The sequence below is a fragment of the Schistocerca americana genome, chromosome X, assembly GCF_021461395.2.
Source record: "Schistocerca americana isolate TAMUIC-IGC-003095 chromosome X, iqSchAmer2.1, whole genome shotgun sequence".
Lineage (NCBI taxonomy): Eukaryota > Metazoa > Arthropoda > Insecta > Orthoptera > Acrididae > Schistocerca > Schistocerca americana.
The window spans coordinates 905,353,636-905,367,475 of record NC_060130.1 but is presented as its reverse complement, the minus strand read 5'-3'; the positions used below and the strand labels follow the sequence as shown (position 1 = coordinate 905,367,475).

General features: G+C 44.1%; 1 protein-coding gene and 1 non-coding gene across 2 annotated transcripts in view; both read left to right on the top strand.

The window, feature by feature from the left end:
- Window positions 1-13,840, top strand: part of LOC124555593 — a 226,721-nt gene that overhangs the window by 83,073 nt on the left and 129,808 nt on the right. The gene's annotated exons all lie outside the window — the stretch shown is intronic.
- On the top strand, window positions 11,044-11,118 carry Trnap-cgg. The gene has a single exon. It is a non-coding gene; the product is annotated as a tRNA-Pro (tRNA).

The following is a 13,840-nucleotide window of genomic DNA, read 5'->3' as shown; positions in this document are numbered from 1 at the left end:
AGAATATTTTCATTTCTTACCTATGCTCTAATGCAGACATGACTGAAATAGCAAGTGGCTTGGTTTTGAGCACTATGGGACTGAAATAGCAAGTATAATGAAAAAGACCTAAACTCTATGTCCAGATGTATGACAATTTTCTCTTACGAAGTTCTTATACTGTAACTTATACGAATAATCCTATTTATAAAACGCTGTCGAAATTACTGTTTCGAAAAAGGGAGAGAAACAAAGACCATAAAATGCAAAGGAAGAAGATAAGTATAAAAATTAACAAAATTATACTAGGCTGTTTGTATGGTAAAAATATAATTTTTGTGTAATAAAAATGTAAGGGAGCATACTGGGGAAAAGTATTAGTGAGTTAGATAATAATTGAACTATGTCAAAAGATTTTCGGAATCTAGAGAATATAAATACATAAAATATCTAAACACAACATTTCGTGGAGTCTTGACTACTGGCGTTGGCAATCATTGCTTAAGCTTCTGTTGGGTACAAACTGCCCGGGGCTGTTAATGATAATACTTGCTGCATTATAGGGAGAGCCGATCTATAATGTTCTCGTTTCTTTTACCAAACTTAACTTCAATACTCTACGAGCGGTCAAAAATATTGTTACATACATTTAGGCCATGTTTTAAAAATTTTGCAGAACAGGTGTAGCAATGCGCAAAGATGACGCGTTGCTCCCAGAAAATAGGTGAAAACCTTTTAAAAACTATTACATGAATGATGCGTGACATTATGCATCTATTAAGATGTAGTAACACGAAATAAAAATTAAAAGAATCCTATCAGTTGAAATAGTACAAAGTTATCACATTCACATTTATTGTAGTGTCAGTAATGGACGTACTAAGTCCGTACCGAACATTACATCTCACACTCGTGCTGCAAAGAGACTTAAAAAGATATTAGTATTATAACAGAAATCATTCGTATGAGTTCAATAATAATTGGTATACCTGCAAATGTAAGTGCCTCTACTAGGAAACAGGTAATGTCTGTGGACCACATGAACGGGTTTCTGACCTGCAACCAGAGTGCAATCTTTGGGCCGCCATGGCAGTGGTAGGGAGGTTGGCAAGCTAATCCTTCCGGCCACCTTTGACCCCAGGAAAGATGCCCCGCCCTCAGTTTGATAGCAGGCTGAGTGTACCTGGGGCAACGGCCTTGACGCAGTGGATACACCGGTGCCCGTCAGATCACCGAAGTTAAGCGCTGTCGGGTGTGGCCGGCACTTGTATGGGTGACCATCCGAGCTGTCATGCACTGTTTCCGTTTTTCGGGGTGAACTCAACCTTGTGATGCGAATTGAGGAGCTACTCGACCGAATAGTAGCGGCTCCGGTCACAGACAACCGTCGTAACGACTGGGAGAGCGGTGTGCTGACCACACGCCTCCCCCCCCCCCCCCCCCCCTTTGTCCGCATCCGCAGTGAGGATGACACGGCGGTCGGATGGTCCCGATGGGCCACTTGTGGCCTGAAGACGGAGTGCTTTTGGGGTGTCACTGGGTCCGTCATGCAGGGACTGGAACGAAGAAAATTCATCACTCCTTACGGGGATTGAAACAGAGACCTTTATGGTCATAATCTAAAGCTCTGCCCGCTAGAACACCGTGGCCATACCCCCACCACAAGTTTACATTAACTGTTATAGTTAGACTACACAAAAAGTGTCGTGTGTGACAGTAGCGAGGAATCCTATGTATCTGTTCGAAAGCATAGTATACCGATTCAAGCAACAATTTAAAGGAAACTTCAGAACTATGGACCAGTACCTTCTCCTTCATAATCCAAACAATAAAAGAAACGGCTAAAGGCAGTATTACTTTAGGGTGCCCCACTTTCATTGCTTTTGAACATTTGGACGTTTCTTATTCATACATGAGTTACGGGAAAATATTTGTTAAGACTACGTACTAAGCGACGGCAAACCCAATTTTCATTGTTACTCAGTTTAAAAGTTCATTTTCTAAAAATCGTTTATCAGGCATTACAGAGCGAAAAAATCAGACACAGTGAAAAACTATGGACTTATAATTTTTATACAAACTAAAGTATTTACTAAATTGCTAATTTCAAACCTGGATGTAGTCTTGCTTCATTTACAGAAAATATTTACCTCTCAGTTGCACCAGACAATTATCTATGGTCGACAGTGATTGCGAGTTAACGACACAATATTACTGCAGCCACCTTCATACTGCATTCATCGTAAACGACAGAAATTCTTTGGTAACTTCTTTTTCTATGTTATACAATCTGTGTGATGGTCTACTTACAGTAAGATCACCAAACAAAAATATAAGGGAACGACAGAAACTACGACAGCAATCCGGAACAGGTGCGTATTTGGCTACATTAAACACAGGTAAGCTTCCTACCGCACGAAACTGATAATTAATAAAATACAATTCCTCCGGATTGTCTTCCACGTGAGTAGTGGTTTGAAGAGTGCTATGGAGTCCCTTTTTGATCTTCTTGCAATAAACATGTAAGTCACATACAACAAGTAACTTAAACAATTTAAAAAAATATGGTTCGGAGGGTAATAAGACAGCACTTTGTAAGGCGCGATCAAAAAGTTTCCGTTAGAAGGCCACATAAAATTTTTATCTACATGTTGTTACTCATGTACTCGCATCGGAGTCGTTCTGGGTTGCATATACGCTACGGCAACATATTGAAACGGAAACTTTTTGATCGCTCCTTATAGTTCTGCGGAATTATGTGTTTATCTCATAACATGTAACGCACTCTTGTTGGGGAACGTGCAGTAGTAAGTGCACAGCACACGTAAGTATGCTGATTTATCCTAACATATCCTGGATACTTGCTTTTTTTTTGTTAACTCTATCATTATAGCTTCGCAGTCAATCAATTTAACCGAAGGAATATTTGTCGGTCCTGTTTTGGGTGGCATACATTATATGTGCGGTTGTTTAGCATTTGATCAACAGCGTACATCTAACGTATTGCCGCCCCGGACAGTAACTACAGATCACGCTTCCACAAAACCCTTGAAAGTAATTCTTCCAACGTAAGGTAAGTACATGGACGTGCTAAGAAGAGCTGATCAGCTTGTAAATGAAAATACGATAACTCTGTCTGTGTCAGAACATCAGACCACACGAATAGCATCATATTTATGTTAGTAGCATAACGGGTACGACCTACGTGTACTAACACCATGTTCATAAGTTAAGGGTTCTGAGAGAGAAATAAAATCATTGCGTCGTGCGCGACACTATGCAGACTTGGCTGTATCGGGTCATAACGGAAACACGTAACATCAAGATGTTTGTGTGAAACAGCCAGTGCGGGGAGAGGTATTGCGTACAGTCGTTCCAAATGCGTGTTTTCTTTATGTCGGGCACACAGTTTTCGATGTGTACAAGATTAGGATGCTAGAACGAACACATTTGCACAACTTTACACATTATGAGACAACTGGAAGATTAGAGGCCGTTTATAGTCAGTATAAGCTGAGGCAGGAGTTCAAGATTACTCTTAACATAATTTCAAAGCTAAAGATAAAAATATAAATGTCACACGGCATTCTTGGTTGAGAAACCCCGCGGAATTGTTTCAACCGCCTGTCGGAAAGGGTGTTCTTCCTTCGTGCACGTTTACAAGAGAGAATAGTGTAGCATGTGCGTCTGTGGAGCGTAGGTGAGTGCAATGGGTGCGTATATGTTCTAGTGTTATGTTCGTGTTGTATGATGGTTAGAGAAGGGAGAGGGTGAAACCCAGTCCCGGCACATAGGCTACTCCTCACGAATAGCTCAAAGGGAGCTATCGAGCTGAACGTCTTCATCTACATCTACATCGACATCTACATCTATACTCTGCAAACCACTGTGAAGTCCATGGAACAGGGTACGTCCCACTGTACCAGTTATTAGGACTTTTTCCCGTTAACGTCATGTATGGAGCGCGGCGAGAATGATTGTTTACATGCCTTTGTGACTGCTGTAATTAATCTAACCTTTCCCTCATGATCCCTATTTATGGAGTTCTACTATATTCCTAGAGTCATCATTTAAATACGGTTCCTGAAACTTTGTTAGTAGATTTTCTGGGCGTAGTTTCTGTTCTCTTCAAGAGTCTACAAGTTCAGTTTCTTCATCATCTCTGTGACACTCTTCCGTGGGTCAAACAAACATGAGGCCATTCGTGTCGCCCTTCTTCGTTTACGTTCAACATCTCCTGTCAGTCGTGTGTAGTACGGGTCCCACGCACTTGGGGAATATTCTACGATGGGTTGCACGAGTGACTTCGAAGCAATGTCCTGTGTAGACTGTTTGCATTTCCCTAGTGTTCTGTCGATAAATCGAAGGTAGCACCTGCTTTACCCCTGACCGGCCAAATACTGGCACGAAAAATTCATCCGTCATCAGGATTCGAACCGGCGTACATCTAAGTCGAGCGGCACTTGAGACTTCTTTTTTTCGATACGTTTCTTCGTCGTTATGTCGTCAGTGGTTCTTTGAACATTTGAGCAACAACGTTCAAATTCTATCAATGAGAGCGTCACTCAGTTTTTTATTACAGATCGTGGCCAGTCACCTGACTGAAGATGCTGAGCTACCGTGCCAGAGATAAAGCTGAGCGCTGCGATTGCTATGCTTCACAAGGATCCGGAGATTTTATGGTTCAAATGGCTCTGAGCACTATGGGACTGAACTGCTGAGGTCATTAGTCCCCTAGAACTTAGAACTAGTTAAACCTAACTAACCTAAGGACATCACAAACATCCATGCCCGAGGTAGGATTCGAACCTGCGAGCGTAGCGGTCTTGCGGTTCCAGACTGCAGCGCCTTTAACCGCACGGCCACTTCGGCCGGCCCAGAGGTTTTAGACCAGCAACATACCTGCTCTGCTAAAGACCTAGACATAACCTCTTGATCCCATTTCCCTCCAGACTGATATCACCACGCAAAGACACCCCCCCCCCCCCCCTTCCCCCTCGTGGCGATGCTAACAAGGAAACCTCCCCATCGCACCCCCCTCAGATTTAATTATAAGTTGGCACAGTGGATAGGCCTTGAAAAACTGATCACCGATCAATCGAGAAAAAAGGAAGAAGTTTTGTAAAACTATGAAAAAAATAAGCAAAATATACAAACTGAGTAGTCCATGTGCAAGATAGGCAACATCAAGGCTACTATGAGCTCAGGAGCGCCTTTTTCCCGAGTTGCCGGCACGGTAGCTCAGCGTGTTCGGTCAGAGGGTTACGTGCTCTCTGTAATAAAAAGACTGAGTTACTCGATTAACAACGAACTTCAATGGGTGTTTTACGACGTCCGCCCTGAGCAGATGCAACGATCAAGAGCGAACAAAATGAGATTAAAAAAAAAAAAAAAAAAAGAGTTAGCGTGATCAGCTGCGGAACGAGAGGTCCTTGGTTCAATTCTTCCCTCCAGTGAAAATTTTATTTTCTTTATTTTCTCAAAGTTATGATCTGTCCTTTCGTTCATTGACGTCTCTGTTCACTGTAACAAGTTTAGTGTCTGTGTTTTGCGGCCGCACCGCAAAACCGTGCGATTAGTAGACGAAAGGACGTGCTTCTCCAATGGCAACCGAAAACATTTGATCGCAAGGTCATAGGTCAACCGATTCCTCCACAGGAAAGCACGTCTGACATATTCTCTATGACACTGGTGACGGCATGTGCATCACATGACAGGAATACGTTGTCGACCCACCTAGCTTGTACACTTGGCGAATGGTTAAAAAGATTCTTCTACCTTGCCCGATTTAAGTTTTCTTGTGGATGTGATAATCACTCCCAAAAAAGTGGTGAAAACATAAGAGTTTGTCACATAAACTGCAACAAATGAATGCAACAGTTTCACAGTCGCACGGTTTTCCCTGTGCTCCGTCAAAACATTTGTTTTTAACGGTTTCAAATTTTTCCGTGTGTAGACCGTCAAATCCTGCATATGTCCAAGCAATTCTGGACATGTCCTGGAATTTTGGAGAGCGAAGCTGATTATGTACGAGTGCCTGAACTTTGATAATTGTCTGAAAATTAAAAATTAAAAGTTTCACTTGGGGGAAGAATTGAACCGAGGACCTTTCGTTCCGCAGCTGCTCATGCTAACCACGGGACCACGGTGCTCCTCAGCTCAGTGTAGACTTGATGTTGCCTATCTTATACATGGACTACTCAGTTTGTATATTTTGCTTATTTTTTTCGTAGTTCCAAAAAATTCTTCCTGTTTTCTCGATTGATCTGTGTTCAGTTTTTCAAGGCCTATCCACTGTGCCAACTTATAACTAAATCTGAGGGGGGTGCGATGGGGAGGTTCCCTTGTAAGAACAGTCGGGCATGCTCTGTTCACGGCTGAACTGTGTTGTACATTGTAGCAAGTCTAGATTCTTCAGGGGAAGATGGAAGAGATACTATAGCACAGACACAACTTATTAGTAATTTGTAAAAACTTAATCATGGCAAATACTTAACTTTGGAAACAATTATTGTTCTCACGAATGGAATGTGTTTGGTACTGTCGCTGACACATATAACATTTAGCACCCAGTTCATTGCATAATGATAGTTTCACATCTCATAAAGTTCTGAATAACTGTTCTATTAGGATGCAGCCATATTTGTGCTAAGACAGTACTGTCGTCGCAAGCAATGATTACAAGTGGTGGCTGATTACATCGAGACTGGGCCGAGCGGTACCGCATTCGGACAAATAAATTTCAGGCTGCGCTGGCGTAAGGAAACACATGGGGACAAGTCTACGCCGATGTCTGGTCTTTACTTGTGGTACCATTATGTGCATGAGGCCTCGTTCTGTAGCCTGTAGCCTCGAGCGATCCTCCCATCCTACGATTACTGGACACGTTACAACCCTACCAGAACCGTGGAACGGGACTGATATGGTTGTGCCAGCCTTCTTGTCTGGGACGCCCGAATATTACCACATTAGGAGCATGTAGTCCATTGCATCTAAATCTAAGGCCACTAGGCGGTGTATGGCAGAGGGTACATTGTGTGTCAGTTTGAATTCCATTCCCAAACTCCCATTAGTGTTCCATTTACAGATGGTATACAGGAAGAAATTTTGTCGGTATCACTTCGTGTGGGGCTAAATACCTCTAATTTTAGCGTCGTAGTCATTATGTGAGATGTATGCCGGAGAAAAAAAAGTTCCTTGATTCATGTTCGAAATAGGGCGCTCGGAACTTTGTGATATGTATCGCTTCACGTGTAACGTCTAGACTGTAATTTATGGATATTTCCTATGACACTAACACGCTGAGTTAAGAAACCTGTGACGCATCGTCTAGCTTTTTTTTCCCCTATGCCTTTCGTTAACTAACTTAGTAATGGTCTCAGGTCGAGGAACAATACTCAGTAATTGGACGAACGAGAGTCATGTAATGTGACCTGCTTCTTATGTACATAGCACTTATCAGGATTCTTTCAGTCAATCTACACATGGGATGTGCTCAAATCCCCTTATTTAAATTTACGTAGTTATTCCACCTTGAAACACTCTGGAGGGAAACTCGTAGATGTTTGAGGGTTGTGACGAATTACAGCAACAGATCGTCCAATGAGAAGTCAAATGATATCGTATCTTTCTGTCATTAGATTTATTTATGTTATGCCAAACTTTGCACCAGGTGCTGATGATCTAAAAGTGTCTTTGCATTTCGGTACAAGTCTCTAAAGCGGAAATCTAGGCTTGTTCGGCGAATTTCATTAGTGAAGTCTTGTCAAGCTATCTGCCGAGTCTTGGAGTTGTGTTGTGGCAAGGTTTATACGAATTCCCTGGTCATCACATTCAAGAGAAGTGTCGGCTTCGTGTGCAGTTCGTGCGTTTATAGCCGCTGAACCGAAGATTCCTATGCAGCGGACCCGTCGAGTGCGCCAGTCGTATGCCTGCGGGAGAGGTCGCTGGTGGGGAGACGCCCGGCGGGGAGGGAGGGGTCCAAGTATCGATCCCGGCGAGGGCGGCGGAGGCAGCGGCCGGGTCAGACAGGCAGCAGCAGAGCTTCACGCCCACGCCACAGGCCGTGTAATCTTTTCTGGACATCCGCTTCGCCATCGAGGGAAGAGTCTCTGGTCAAGCAGCTACACTGCGCAAAAAAGGATCTCCGTAACTGACTCCCACTGCGACGCATAAGTTTCAAATCTGGCTCAAGGGTGACTACAACCTTCCACTGTAAAGCCCTCTTTACACCATCCACTTTCTTGTCTCAACTGAAGACTCGAGACAAGTGCGTCTACTGCAGCACCACTATCGTTTTATTCCTATACTGAGCCTCGTCTGTTTTGAGTGGTCATTCTCGTTTACACGTCAGCGCCAAAATGACCAGTGTTGCGAGAGCTGTCTGCTGCACAGTTTGGCATCTGAATGGTGGAAGTGAGGATAAGAGGAACTATTCTTTTTACGGAAAAATCGAAATATACTAACAAAATTTAGGAACAAGCAGTGACAATAGAGATTATTAATGACAAAAGCAGAATTCATACTGGAAGTTCTTGTCAAAGGTCATATGGTAAATTATTCACACTCGTGAGAAATGAAAGAATAGGAACAATGCCATCGAAACATTTCAGAACATATACATTTATTTGCTCGAGAAAATACGTACTTCCAAACACATCAAACAATTTGTAGAGCGCAGTAAATTGGGCATTTTTGCTTTATCCTTTGAGCTTATTTCTTGCTAACTGCCAAATAATAACGAAAATTATTTTTCTCGTCCAGTAATTTTCAGTAAAACACGTTTACCTATTTGCATTCTTATTTATGCGTAGCGAAAATTTTTCTTTGTAAAAAGTACTTTCTGCTTTCAGATATTTCATCTCTCTTGCAGGAGACCACTAGCAGGAAAAAATACCAGGATCTTTATAACTTTTCAATGTGCCACGAAAACAAAGCAAACAACATAAAAAAGGTTAAAAAGACACGAAAGCACAAAATCCACTTCTATAATACGACTGAGCTGAACCAGAATAGATTATAATTTCCGATGTTACCAGATGCCGTGTAAGTAGGCTGTTTAGGTTTTTTATTGGTAACGCCACCTCTGTATGAAAATCACTGGCTGTGCTGTGCGCAGTCTGTGGCTGCTTTGCATTGTTGTAATACTCGCCATTGTAGTGTTAGGCAGCTGGCTGTGAACAGCGCGTAGCGTTGCGCAGTTGGAGGTGAGCCGCCAGCAGTGGTGGATGTGGGGAGAGAGATGGCGGAGATTTGTAATTTGTCATGAACTGCTATATTTATATATGATGATATCAAGGTAAATACATTGTTTGTTCTCTACTAATATCTTTCATTTGCTAACTATCCCTATCAGTAGTTAGTGCCTTCCATAGTTTGAATCTTTTATTTAGCTGGCAGTAGTGGCGCTCGCTGTATTGCAGTAGCTTGAGCAGCGAAGATTTTTGTGAGGTAAGTGATTTGTGAAAGGTATAGTTTAATGTTAGTCAGGGCCATTCTTTTGTAGGGAATTTTGAAAGTCAGATTGCGTTGCGCTAACAAAATATTGTGTGTCAGGTTAAGCACAGTCATTTATAATTGTTTAAAGGGGACGTTTCATATGGTGGCGTTACCAATAAAAAACCTAAACAGCCTACTTACAGCCGTTGTAGTCCCTTGTCTCGGCCCATGTGCAGCGTTCAGTGTACTCGGCAACTGAGAACTTCACATCCGGCACAATCTATAGATCACTGATGTCATAGACACACTCGCGTCCTGAATGGTTGCTGATTTACACGCAGGCACTAAAGGTGAGCGCATTTCGAGTAGTCGACTGGTTCAAATGGCTCTGAGCACTATGCGACTCAACATCTGAGGTCATCACTCCCCTAGAACTTAAAACTACTTAAACTTAACTAACCTAAAGACATCAGACGCATCCATGCCCAGGCAAGATTCGAACCTGTGACCGTAGCGCCACACCAGCCGGCGAGTAGTCGATTTTGACCAGAAAGTCTCTCATGTAAAACGGGCTTAATGAGGCAGAAGCGTGACTCCCTGGGATGTCGACCCACGCCAGAGCAGAAATTCATGGAGTGAGGTGAGTTAATGACGTCACATTGGCACCAAATTTCACCACAATTCTATCCAATGCCATCGTGGACGTGTCTCACGTTGGGAAGGTTGTTACACCCAGTCTAACCCACATTTCTCCCCTTCTTTTGACGCCCCTGCGAAGGAGGTCAGAACTGCCACATCCAGCATTGAAATTACGTCTTTTTGTTATGGTTGGTAGAGGAAAACATTTCAGGCTCACAGCCGTTCATAATCGACACGGAGAGTCCTCGGAAGGTGGTACAAACGGTGTCAATGAAACCATCTCATTTCCGTGAGGCGTTGGTTCCCACACATTTCTCGGCCGAAAATGACGGTTGGCAGTGCGATGTGTAACAGAACAACGTTCGCCGCTGCTGATATCTTGCCAGACGATTAAGCTCAACTCTAAGGATATTGCGGGGCTACAACCCCACTTAAAGTGATCTGACACTTTCGGAGTGTAGCACGACCGCAATTTTCGTTCTGGTGTTGGTGCGTAATAATCTCCATACTATCTTTCAGCCCGCATCTCGTGGTCGTGCGGTAGCGTTCTCGCTTCCCACGCCCGGGTTCCCGGGTTCGATTCCCGGCGGGGTCAGGGATTTTCTTTCCCTCGTGATGGCTGGGTGTTGTGTGATGTCCTTAGGTTAGTTAGGTTTAAGTAGTTCTAAGTTCTAGGGGACTGATGACCATAGATGTTAAGTCCCATAGTGCTCAGAGCCAGCCACTATCTTTCAATAGTGCTGGAAACACGTTTCGAACAAAGTCTAGATAACAAGGCCTTGCACAACAATGCAGTAATACAACAGGCCCAATCAACTGGTTGTCTATCGCACCACTGCACATCTTTACAAAGAAGCTTCCAGAATGAGATTTTCACTCTGCAGCGGAGTGTGCGCTGATATTCCTCGCAGGAGAGCTTCTGTAAAGTTTGGAAGGTAGGAGACGAGATACTGGCAGAAGTAAAGCTGTGAGGATGGGCCTTAGTCGTGCTTGGGTAGCTCAGTTGGTAGAGCACTTGCCCGCGGAAGGCAAAGGTCCCGAGTTCGAGTCTCGGTCCAGCACACAGTTTTAATCTGCCAGGAAGTTTTACAAAGAAGCGTTCTTGAAAAATGGGTCTCCACAAAGGCATACGGATTTTCGCCGGAGCACCGATGTAATCACGAGTGTTACTGATACCATGACGAGAGGAAGTGACTTCATCAGTAAACAGCGTTAATCGGACTACTCGGCGATTCGTAGTTAACCAACGACAAAATTCAAATCGACTACGTTCATCTTGTGCTCGAAAGTATTGAATCCAGTGTAATGTAATTTAGGATAGAGGGCTTTCATGCATAACGTCTGTCATAATCTTCTACGCGGAACACTGATACGTGCAGAAGTTCTCAGAGTGCTTGTTGAATGACTATGTTCTACCAACTGAATACGTTCTTCTGCTTCATCCAGATACAGTTGATGTTACCGCTCCCATGATATATGACTGCTAAGCACAGCACATTCTCGTGCAGTTTATTGAAAACACGAGTAAAACTCCTGAATCTGGTATTCTGTGGTTAAGAGATCGTCTACTGTATTCTCCACAACCAAGAGCAGCATCATCAATGTTTCTATTATAAAAACCGTACACAAATAACATACAGCCACACTCAGCATTCGTACATACGTCCGGCATACCTAAATGACACAGTAGAACTGACCAAAAAAGTCACATTCACAGTTGAAAAATTCAACCACATAAATTGAAGCACATCTTCACAGCTTGGACTTTAAAAAATTGACAATCGATAAATAAACTCATAGCAACTGGAGTGCCAACACGAGAAATAAAAACTTATCTCTGTAGCCACACCCATCTCTCTAACCAATAAGAACTATCCACATGTTATGCGTTGTGGTCTTCAGTCCGAAGACTGGTTTGATACAGCTCTCCACACTGTCCCGGGCAAGCCACTTCATCTTTGAACAACTGCTACAACATACATACATCTGGACCTGATTATTGTATTCATCTCTTGGTCTCCTCCTAAATTTCCCCCCCCCCCCCCCTCCACACACACACTTCAAAGCCCGTTACTGTCTCTGATATATTTACAACGTCATCGGAAAACCTCAAAGTTTTTATATCTTCTCAATGGAATTTAATTCCTATTCCAAATTTTTCATTAGTTTCATTTACTACCTGCTCAATATACAGATTGAATAACGTCGGTGATAGGCTGCAACCCTGTATCACTCCCTTCTCAACCAATGCTCCCCTTCCATGCCCCTCGAATCTTATTACTGGGATCTGGTTTCTGTACAAGTTGTACACTAGCTTTCGCTCTGATACCTACAGAATTTCAAAGAAGTTTCCAGTCGACAAAGTCAAAAGATTTCTCCAAATCAGCAAAAGCTGTAAACTGATCAGCCAGCACATTATGACTACCGACCTGCTATCGATATAAGCCCGTCCAGGGGAAAGCATCGTCACCTGGCGAGGAAAGACTGCTAGGCAGAAACATGCATGGTGCTTGTAGTATCAGTGAGCGTGCTATCCGTGTGTAGAAAGGGGAAGGCGCGCGATTTATCTGAGTTTGACCGAGAGTAGACTGTAATGGCCCGGAAGCTTGGCACGAGCGTTTCGGAAACTGCGTGAAATGTCGGGTGTGGGAGGAGTTTTGTGGTGAGTGTCTTCAACACGCGGCAGAACCAAGGTGGAACCACGTCCAGGCGTTGTGAGGCTTGGCGTCCACACCTCATTACAGATGTCGGACGTAGTAGGCTGGGCAGACTGGTAAAACAGGACAGGCAGTGAACTGTGGCGGAACTAACATCAGACTTTAATGCTAGACCAAGTACAAGTATGTCTGCACACATAGTGCACCGAACGCTCATAACGATGGGCCTCCGCATCCGACGACCCACGCAAGTGTCAATGTTAACACCACAACATTGGCAACTACGGCTGAAATGGACACGTGACCATCGGGACTGGACGTTGGTGCAGTGGCAGTGCGTTCCATGATCTTATGAATCCCGATCCCTTCTTCATCGTGGCGATCGGCGGGCCCGAAAAAAAAAAAAAAGTTCAAATGGCTCTGAGCACTATGGGACTTAACATCTGAGGTCATCAGTCCCCTAGAACTTAGAACTACTTAAACCTAACTAACCTAGGGACATCACACACATCCATGCCCGAGGCAGGATTCGAACCTGCGACCGTAACAGCCGCGCGGTTCCGGACTGACGCGCCTAGAACCGCTTGGCCACCGTGGCCGGTGGCGGGCCCGAATCCGTCGCCTTGCAGGGGAACAACTCCTTGACACCTGTACCACTGGAGGAGACAACCTGGCTTCGGCTCGATCGTGCTCTGGGGAACATTCATGTGGGGATCCATGGGTCGAGTCCAGCTCGTGCAAGGCGCCATGACAGCCAAGGAGTATCGCGCACTGGTTGCAGACCACGTACACCCATTCATAACGGTCAAGTTTCCCGAAGGCAGTGGCATTTTTCAGCAAGATCATGCACCATGTCCCAAGGCCATAAGCATAGTGGAGTGGTTCGAGGAACACAGCGGCGAGTTCCAGTTGATATGCTGGCCCCTCAACTCGCCAGATCTGAACTCAGTCGAAGTCCGCCCCCGGTAGCTGAGTGGTCAGCGTGACGGAATGCTAATCCAAAGGGTCCGGGTTCGATTCCCGGCTGGGTCGGAGATTTTCTCCGCTCAGGGACTGGGTGTTGTGTTGTCCCAATCATCATCATTTCATCCCCATCGACACGCAAGTCGCCGAAGTGGCGTCAAATC